This window comes from Gavia stellata, chromosome 9 (genome assembly GCF_030936135.1).
Source record: "Gavia stellata isolate bGavSte3 chromosome 9, bGavSte3.hap2, whole genome shotgun sequence".
Classification (NCBI taxonomy): Eukaryota; Metazoa; Chordata; class Aves; order Gaviiformes; family Gaviidae; genus Gavia; species Gavia stellata.
This window is the reverse complement of record NC_082602.1, coordinates 34,829,383-34,839,394: the sequence shown is the minus strand read 5'-3', so window position 1 is coordinate 34,839,394 and position 10,012 is coordinate 34,829,383.

Below are 10,012 nucleotides of genomic sequence, written 5' to 3'. Positions count from 1 at the left end.
CTTTCAGGGTTAAGCTCGATAGAATCCAATCCCTTCCTATGTAACTTTGTTCTTTCAAGGTGTTACCTGTTTTGCTTTGCCTTTATTGTTGAATCAAAGCACTTCTCTAGTCATGATTTTCATTTCTGTATTTCTTAAATTTCCCACGTTTTTTTGCAGTAGACAATCACCTTCTTCAGAGGATGGAATAACCTGTATTCCCTTGGGAACAAAAGCTGTAAGACAGAGAGAATCTCTGAAGCACTTCTAGCAGCCATTAAGAAACTTGACAGTTAATATCCCACTCTGGGCACTCTGATTTCAGCAAAGCTTGACCGGAGCATGTCCTGCACGTCAGCGTAACATCAGTGTCAGATGCCGGTATTGGGAAGCATCTGGTCTCTCCTAGGTCTCCTGAGCAATCCTGCTCTATGCAGCGAGAATACTTTGGCAAAGGACCAACCAACAAAGTCTGGCTTTGTTTTGCTAAAACCTTTCTACTAAAATCACCCTGCCTAATTTTGTTTGCCCCAAAGAAGTATTTCAGGGTTTCCTAATCGTAGCTTTCAATAGCTGCAATGGAACAGGGGATTGACATCATGGTTTAGCCATTCTCACATCAAGCTTGAGAGGAAGGGGAATTTATTTCTGCCCAGAGCAATCAAAAAATGTCAGGATGGTAAAGGAAGACGCTCCCAATGAGCCTTCTGTATCATCCTGGGACTGTGTCAGAGCTGAAAAGCACATTTTGGCATACAGTTTTTCATGCGTTCATATATTTTTGAATTAATTCACTGCAGTGTTACTAAATTGCAGTTTAAGTTGGGAAAGCATATTAGCTACATGCTCTATTTACAAGCTTCGCAGTGTGTAGTCTAGCCGTTTCACATTCTCTCATTATTTACTCTTTCATTTTTTGCACTGCTTTTCTTGAACTTTCATTTATGTGCTGGCTAATCTAAATGCACAGTTTGCTTTTGATGGTTTCGTAGTTCTTTTTTGTTGGAAAGGCCAGATATGTTTTATACATTACTGTCGCTATCAGTGTTTTAAAACTAAGCCTTGATTGTAATTTTTGAGGATGCAAACTCACTTGGTAGACTTGATTATTTCTTTTAACTCTGAGCCACTCTTACAGGTAATGTGTAAAGAAAATTGTTTCCATGGGCTCTTCCCTAGTTAGGTGTAAGAGCGGGAACGGGAGTTCTGATTCTTCCCCCAGAGCTAAATGGCCTGTTCATTTTTAGGAAATCAAAGAATAGGTCAGTGCCTCCATATGCATGTTTTAAGATGTAATTCTTATGCACTGAGTTAACTTTCCTTTTATGCTCTCAAAAGATTTAATGGTGAAGTCATAATCTTGCTTCAGGCACTTTCAGTGGTATTTGACCTCATGCTTAAGTTGTATTTCGATGTTTTGCTGAATAGGATCGAAGTAAGCACATGCATGAATCCTTTTGTTGTGATGGGGCCTAGGAAATGGGACCATCCAGTTCTGGACTTGCCAACTATTTGTAATCTCAGGATTACCTCTTTTGAAAATTCACTGTAATAACGAACTCTTAACACCTGCCACAGCAGAGGATGGAACTTACGATACCATTGAAGTCCTTGGGAGTGGGCTGCTTAAACAGATTTAGGAGCTGGGATTTGTCTCTTCCCAGTTATTGCAGCAGAAGTCTTAGTGATACAGAAAAGTGCAGGATGGGGACCTTCATGGGAAAAATGCAGAATGAGCTCTTACCACATTCATCACATGGATGCACAGTAGATTCATTTTTAATCATATTGATTTTAAAAATGCATGAGTAAGGGAGAAGAGTCTTTGACTATCATGTTTTAAAATAATAATAAAAAATAAAACCAGAAGCTGTATGGACAATGGTAGGGCATTAAAGAGAGAAAATACTCGTTTGTAGCTGCTGATAAACAACATTTTCCTTGGCAATATGCTTCCTGTCAGGTACTGTATAATTTGCTTGTTAAGAGCAAACGCCCCATAGGAGTAGACACAACGGTGCTTTACACTACTACCAACCAAAAGTTACTCAAATGGAAATGTATTTTTTAGCAGCATCTCAATGCCTGTGATGTTTATTTCAATACCTATGATGTTTCTAAGATAATGTACCTAAATCCACAAAATTCTTAATCTTTGAATTGCTCTTTTGCCTCAGCAGTAGAAAGTTCATTGTCCCACTGGCTGTCTTATTTGTGGTGTCTGGTTTTGGTTTGTTTTTCTAGAAGAAAACCAACAACTAGACTTACAAGATACAGAAATCAAAGTTTTTTTCCTATTCATTAGGTTATCTGTATTTTCCAGTAAAAGAGCAATCAAAGTAAAACCGTGCAAGCAGATGTCTGTAATTGCAGCATGTCTATATGTGGAGAAGGTTATTTTGCTTCTGTTGATATTATCACTGATCAAACTCACTTTGTGAAATATATGACATTTTCTCTATGTGGCATAGAACAAATCGCAGAGACAGAAAAAGAACTGAGTTTCCCTACAAGCAAATCCTGCATTCCAGGAACAACTGTAAACTTTGCATCAAACCTCAGGCTGTAAGTGGGTACTCAGAGTTGCTTTACGTAGAGATTAAACATAGGGTCTACTCCTTTTCATAGAACTTAACACTGAAGGTATGAGCACAAAAAGCAAGAGAAGTTTCATGCCTGATTGCATGCCTTAAACTCTACCCTATTGTGTGTTTCTCAGCTAAAAATTAAAATACTCTACAAATACGCCAAATGCGTGTGCTGACAGTTGTTTCATGTTTTGAACGCAGTTTGGGCCAAGATCACTTCATGTCCCATAGTTACCCCATTTTCTGCTTTCAGTCCCTGTTAACACAGTTGCTTGCATTCTGTCGTAGCATGTTCATCTCCTGGAAGATAGGAAGATGGGATGGCACAGTGGGTTTCACTTCTGAGTGAGACGTTGTCTGAACAAACTGCAGAAAGTCACTTGAAGAGCAGAAGATGCTTCTCCTACCACCTTCATCTCCTCCCGTTTCTTTGTTCCCGTTCCGTTTCTTCCATCATGCTTGCTTCAAGTTGCTAACCTACTGATGTGAAGAAGGAGGGTTTGAATAAAACCATAGGGAGGGAGAGAAAAAGGTTTGAATAGTCAGGTTTGGGTAACAGTTTGGAATGTGCTTATATTTTTACGGGAGACTCAGGTTGATTTTAAGTGGGTAGCATTTGCATCTGGGTTAAAAACTGGTTAGGTCTACGATGCAGGGAGAGGTCCCAAATCATTCTATGATTCTATGACTGTGGGTCAAAGCTGAAAAGGGATGTATTCCCCCTTTTATAAATTGCTGCTTGTTTATAACTTTTTTCATCCTAAAACAGAGCAGCAAGTCTTAGGAAGTCACCCAGTTTTGCCAAATGTCTGCCCCTGACACACCGGAATGGTTGTTTACGTAATAGTGTTCATTTCCCTGTCCCAGAGGCAGTGCCTCTTCTTTTAAATCCAACACAGCTCATGTCCAATGGCTTCAAGTGCCCTTTTGGCAGAGCCACAGTTAAAAGCAAGCTGTGGGGCATCCATTATCCAAAGGGTCTGTGTAACTTCACTGTGTTGCCGTACAAGCGCTCAGCAGCTGCTGCATGGCTTCCGATCACTCCAATTCAGGGGCTTTATTATAATGAAGTGCAAGATGCCTTTCATCAGTGCTACTACTCCGATCTTGGCCGGTCAGTGTGGCAAATCCATTTCAGTCAGGAGTCAAAAAGCGTCCGATACTAAAGTGCTTGGGATGGTGGGGGAAGAAACAGGGAAAGGCGTTTTACAGAATGCGGTTGCTCGCCGGATAAATGAAATGGTAGCCAAATTTAACAGCACCCTCTCCTGGTTCTTGGCAGAATAACACGTAGGGATATTGATCTTAGAGTAAGGCTGCACGTACAGGAAGGTCACAGCTGCTTGTTTCCTCAAATGCAATGGACTTGGTGAACTTTCTGTAGGCAATAAATGCAGCTAAGTTAAAACACTATGCTAAAATACTAAAATGGCTCTGGTTTTCATTAAAGGAAGTTGGTGTTGCTTAGATCAAAACTTACTCAAAGTTTGAGGGGATCACTGTGATATGAAAACGGATTAAAATTGCTTTGAAAGCTGGCATTACAGAGCAGATGATAACGCTCTCGACATCCTGAGTGTACTTCATGCTACAAAACCACTTCAGAAAAGGGCCAGCAGCAACCCTTCCCCCACGACGGTTCCTTCCTTGGGCTGTGCCCATTTGAATCCCTCCAAGACAGGACATTTCCGAAGGGAAACAGTGACCAGCATGCTGAGTATTGTAGCACGGGCCCAGGGCATGGATGCTGTTACATGCTTGTTTCTACCGTACTGGTCTATTGCTTTAGCTTTTCCAGAGGTACCATACGTAAAAGTCAAAACCATTGCCTGCCTGCATTCCCGTGATCCTCTTTGGCCTTGTAAAGCTTGTTTCACTTTCCACACAAATGTGCAAACCAAAAAAAAAGGTTGGCTGAGAAAAGCGGTACTGCGTGGGTAGGGACAGGGAAAGGGGAGCGTTACCCCCTGTTTCATGTCTCAGGCAAACACTGAAATTGCCATCAGTGGGATGTCCTGACCCCGGGTGAGAAATGCACAGGGGCTTTTCGTTTGCTTTGCAATATACATTTCAGGCAGAGTCTGGCAGTTTGTTTCCTTACCAGAGCGTGGCTGCAGCAACTCCCCAGGAAGGAATCCCAGGTTTGTCTGTGAGCTCTTCTGCCTGGCCGGAATCGTGGTGGGCAACGGGGCTTCGACAGGACGACGTGCCAGGCTGCAGTTCAGCTGGTGGGAGCAGAGCTGAAGTTGTATCAGCATTAACAAATGTGGTTTCCATTTTCATCAAGCCCATCTCAGCTGCCCGTGGGATACGACTGCTCGTGAGCATTTGATTAGATAGATTCAAGTGTTTTTCCATGTCATTAATAAAAAGAGATGGGAACTTGAAATATTTGAACAAGTTACGCTAACAATTGCAGCACAAAGCTTTCCCAGTGTTACAAAAAATATACTAACTTGGAGGTAAGGTAAAACCTTTCAGGTTCTTTATCAAGATACAGTCCAGAGGAACAGCCTAACAAATTTTTCTCAGTTTCTGTTCTGTATTTACTGACTTCATAATTTTTCCACGATTTGAATACTAGGTCTAGATATTATTTCATATCCGCAGTACACACGCAATTAAAATGTCCTTTTTGCATACCTGAAATGCTACAGAGGTGGACCTGACAGCAAAGACCGTAGAGGACAAGCTTGATGCCCATCTTTTAGTCAGCAGAGAGATACCGAATTATATGAAACCCCAAAAATTGAAGGAGAAAAAGCAACACTGCTATGGATATCACTGTGGCTGAGTACCTCGGTACATGACCAAATCACAGGGGCAGAGTTTTGGTGTTCCCTGCAGGAGCAAGTTGCTCCCAAAATGAATGAGAAATGCATTTCTGCGGCTTTTCTTGCACTGTTCTGTTAGCCGCTGTTAAAAAACAGGATTCTCAACATCCTGACCAGGCTACTTGGAAAATCCACAGGCCTAGAGAGGACCTCTTGGATTAAAATTGCAATCTACCATGTAATGAAGATAATCGGGCTCAGAGAACACCTCCGACTGCTGCTCACTCCACATCTTTGACACCATTTCTCGTTAAGGAAGTATGAAATTACCAGGGTTTTTTAGAGCAAAGCTTTCATCCTGAAGCCAGAAGAGTACGAGCTGTGTGTTTCATCCTTTCATCCCTTTTGCCCACCCACTTCCTTTTCTACTGCAGAGAAATAAGTGAACTCTTTGTGATCTCTGCTTTCGGAAGGTTTCATCTCCCAAGCTGCTTAATAGATTATCAGCGGCGTCCCAGCTAACAGATGGCTGGAAGTGACAGCAGTGCTGCAAAGAATTAAGTAAATTATTTCCATCTCGGGTTTGGTCTCGTTCTCTACGTTGTGTAGCTTTTAAGCATTTTCCATCCACTCGGATGAATATTTGTGTATCATTTACGGAACATGATCAAAATTTCTCTGAACCAAAATTTCCAACCTCAAGGCGACTTGTTATTTTTGGAGTCATCGCTGGGCCTTGGGCAAAGACTTAAGGGAAATCTTATCCTCTGTAGCTGGGCCAATAACACTGTAAACTTAAAGATGAACTGTCTTTTTCTGAGCTCAAGATTAGGCAATGAACCAACCTCTCACTAAGCTACTAGCAGCAGTCAGAAAAACTAGTGAGTGCGGCAATTTTTTTGTAATTGTTTGTGTTTGTTATTTTGACTCTTTGCTCTGATTTGTTAAAAAACCCCTTTCATGTGCAAGTGTGGAATGTTCTTCTGTGAGAGGACAGCTGCCAAAACCTCCATCAGTCTTTTTTTTTTCTCTTCTTTCATTTTTCCCTCCACTTCAGAAGAGAGGCTACAAGCTAGAAAAATACAACTTGGAAGTGATGAGTTTTTTTAGGGCTCAGCGTTTTCAAAGAGGGATGCCCAAGGATGCCGCTGACCCCCAGCCGGACCCCCGGCAGGGTGGGGGTGGACAGAAAGGGAAAGCCGCACAGCCGAGTGCTGCCAAGGGTAGCTGTGTTCAAGGTTACGCTGTTAAGGTTCAGCTGTCCTTGTGTACGTAACCGGTGTCCCAGCAAAGCTCTCAGATGGGATAGGAACAGGGGGGAAAATCAGTCTGTATGCAAAAAGGCCTCCCTGATGTGCTAAATAAAATTGAGGCAGCCAAAGCAGTGACCAAAGGGATGTAAATGAGGAAAATGGGCATTAGTCTGCATTCAGACTAGTTTTGGTTTTGGTCCCGTATGAAGTGACTGGCGTGGGACCAAGACTGCGGGAGCAGGGTAGCTGTAGCTACGCTGTGAAAACCATTATTCACTTCACCGTCATTTCTTAGTTCGCCTATGGATGAGTTCAGCTGGGAACTAAGGTCTCCAAAAGCACGATGTGGGTATGTCCTGCCAACTGTAATTTTACTTCTGTGGCAGTAGTCTCATATTAAGCAGCATCTTGCTTCAAGGCACATCTTGCTTCACCAGGTTGGGAGATTTACGAGCATCTGGACTACAGCAGAACGAAGCACCCACTTCCAAGAGGATGTGCAGTCCTCACACCCACCCTCTCCTCACTCTCTGTCGTCTTTGCCCTGCTCCTTTACCCCTCCAATTTTGCTGAGGCATAACCCACGTCGGGATTACTTTTTTTTTCCCCTTCACATTCTCCTTCAAAGTTTATAAATACAGTGGGTAGGGGTGGTTGTACCTCTGGAGGGCTGATGGATCACAAGTCCTCCTAGATACCCTCTAAAAATCACCATTTTTCCTCACAGGAAAAATGCAGTGATGGGAAGAAGAAGTAACTGTTATTGAGCTGCTCAAAAAAAGGAAAATTGTGGCTCACAGTAAAGCGAGCATCACTGTTTTCCATTGAAAAGTGTGTTAACTTTTTGCAGCCTGTTCCATAACATGTTTCATGATTGTGGGTTTTTCCTAACACTGAGATGTATTACGCAGTTCTGGCACGTTTGTGCACCTCTGCGGCACCGGCAGCGGGGATTTTGCTAGCCATCCCCAGGCTTGCAGAACAGGCACATGGCAACACGCAGCATGAACAGGCGCATGCAGGAGAAAGTTATGATACCCTTTACCAGCGTATGACCATGTTTTCTATTTGGCAATACATGGAAACCATATAGAAAACTTGCTTTTACAAAACAGTCCTTGTTCTTCAGAGATCTGTAAGAAGTTAAAGGACAGACGGGTCACATCACGCCCTCAAATATAAGGGATGCCCCCACATACTACCACTGCTTGTCTGGCTCCCTTAGCTCATCGCATACATTTGGTTCAAGCTGGGCAGTGCTGAACCTCAGTCAACCCTGAGAAAAATCTCTGCAAGGGAGGGCGGGTACCCAGCGGGGCCGCTGCCTGAGCCTGCTCCTCTCAAACAGAGGCACTGTTAAACGGGACTCTGGTCGACCTCCAGCTTCCCATCACAGCACAAGAAGAACACTGTCTTACGGAGCAGAAGATACTGGTCAGAGCTTCAACAACGTGGGAGGCTTTGCAGAAAGCGCGTGAATCATTGCTTGTGCTGGTGAGCTCCTCGGGAATTGCGGCAATGAGGATGGGGCAGGCACTTGGGGCTGGTGAAGTGTTGTCTTGAGAAGACAGCTTCTTTAAAAATAAAGAGAAGCTTTTGCTTGTGGGTATTTTTTTGGGTTTGTTTTATATTTTGCCAGCGGGACTAGAAGCTAAGGTTTCAGTCTATTCCTGTTGTAGCTGTACTGATATGGATGGAGCTACCGCAAAAGTACATTTGGCTACGCATTTGGCTACACCTTGCAGCAAATCATTTACGGGAGCCTGGACATGCCGCAGGTTGGGATTGCCATGGCTAGATTTGCTAAGCATGCTTTCCAGCTGCATGTTCCACCAAGGCTGCAATCCCATCTATTTCTACAGATTACAGCACTAATTTAAAAGTGATTTAATCAGGTGACAGCCTTTGCATCTGCTGCATGTTTCATTAAATTAGCACCATTAATAGATTTGCATTCTGGGCACCTGTCTTAGATGCCTGTTGGAATTGACAGAAGCCAGAGGTACAGTCTCCACCATTACATTAACGCTGGGATTTTCAGAGGCTCAAACAGTACCTAAATTGTAGCTGGAGCCGAGGAGGGATTTGTTAGATGCCCTCCTTGCCCCACTGCCCGTTGGAAGGTTGGTTCTGCCGTATGGCCATCTTTTATATCCAACATCTTGGAAAACTTGGTCGTGAGAGAACGGTGCTCAAATCTCAGCCGGAGTCATGGCGGGGGGGTGCCGCTGACTGATAACCAATGGGGAAAAGAGGAAAACAAACCCCCTAACTTTCAATATCCCGCCACCGCCTTCCTGTGACCCCTCCCGCCCCTCCGCGGGGCGGAGCACCCTTTGAGCGCGGAGCGGGTGCGGGCGGCGGGAGCGCTGGCAAAGAACAGGGCCCCGCGCCCCCCCCGCGCCCCTTCCCCACCTCGGCGCGGCCGGCAGGGGGCGCCCTGGCGCCGCCGGCGGGCAGCGGCGGGTCCGTGCTCCGGCGGCTGCGAGGCTGCAGGCAGCGCCGGGGGGGGGGACACACACAGGTTATTTTGGGTTTAGGGGGTGCTGTGGCTTGTTCCGGGGCAGCCTGAGGTGGAAGCACAGGCGCTCGGGTGTCTGCTTTTGTATTGCACAGCCGCGAAGGAGCGCAGAGGGAGGGGGAGGGGGGGTGCGCATCATCCCCAGCCCCCCCCGCGGCCCCCAGCGGGTCAGAGGCCCATCTCCTCAAACCCAGAGGAGCACGGGGGCAGAACGGCGGGCAGCGGAGCCGAGGCAAGGGCTCGGCGGAAGGGACACCCTGTCCTGGCCCCGGGAGAGCCATCCGCCCCGTCACAGCATCACGGAATCACTACGGTTGGAAAAGACCTGTAAGATCATCAAGTCCAATCATCAACCCAACCCCACCATGGCCACTAAACCATGTCCCACAGTGCCACGTCCACATGTTCCTTGAACACCTCCCGAACACCTTGAACACCTCCCGTTGTCCAGGCTGGAAATCCATCGGGATGAGTCAATGCCAGAGCATCTTTTGGACCGAGGGGAGTTACTGTGTAGGATGTCCAGGGAAGGAACCAAAGGCAGGGAAATGGAGGGGATGTAGGTCACTTTGGGGAGGAACAAGTGTGGAAGGCAGAGGGATAAGGGGATAAAAAGGGCTGGTCTCATCCAAATAGTTTTCTTGCTGGTGCACTGGCCATGCCCTGCGCTGGTCTGGCCATGCCCCGTGCCCAGTCAGCACTGGTCGGAGGCCCTGTGCGTCCGTGGTGGCAGCAACGGCAGGACCGGAGCGAGCAGACATAAGTGCCAGGAGCTGGAGCGGGGCCGGGGGTGACGGGAGCCCCTCTGTCTGTGGAGGCAGCAGCCGGAGCGAGTGTGGGTGGCGAGTGAGTTCCAGTGCGGATCGAGCTGGCAAGAGGGTGAAGTTGCCTTTGAGC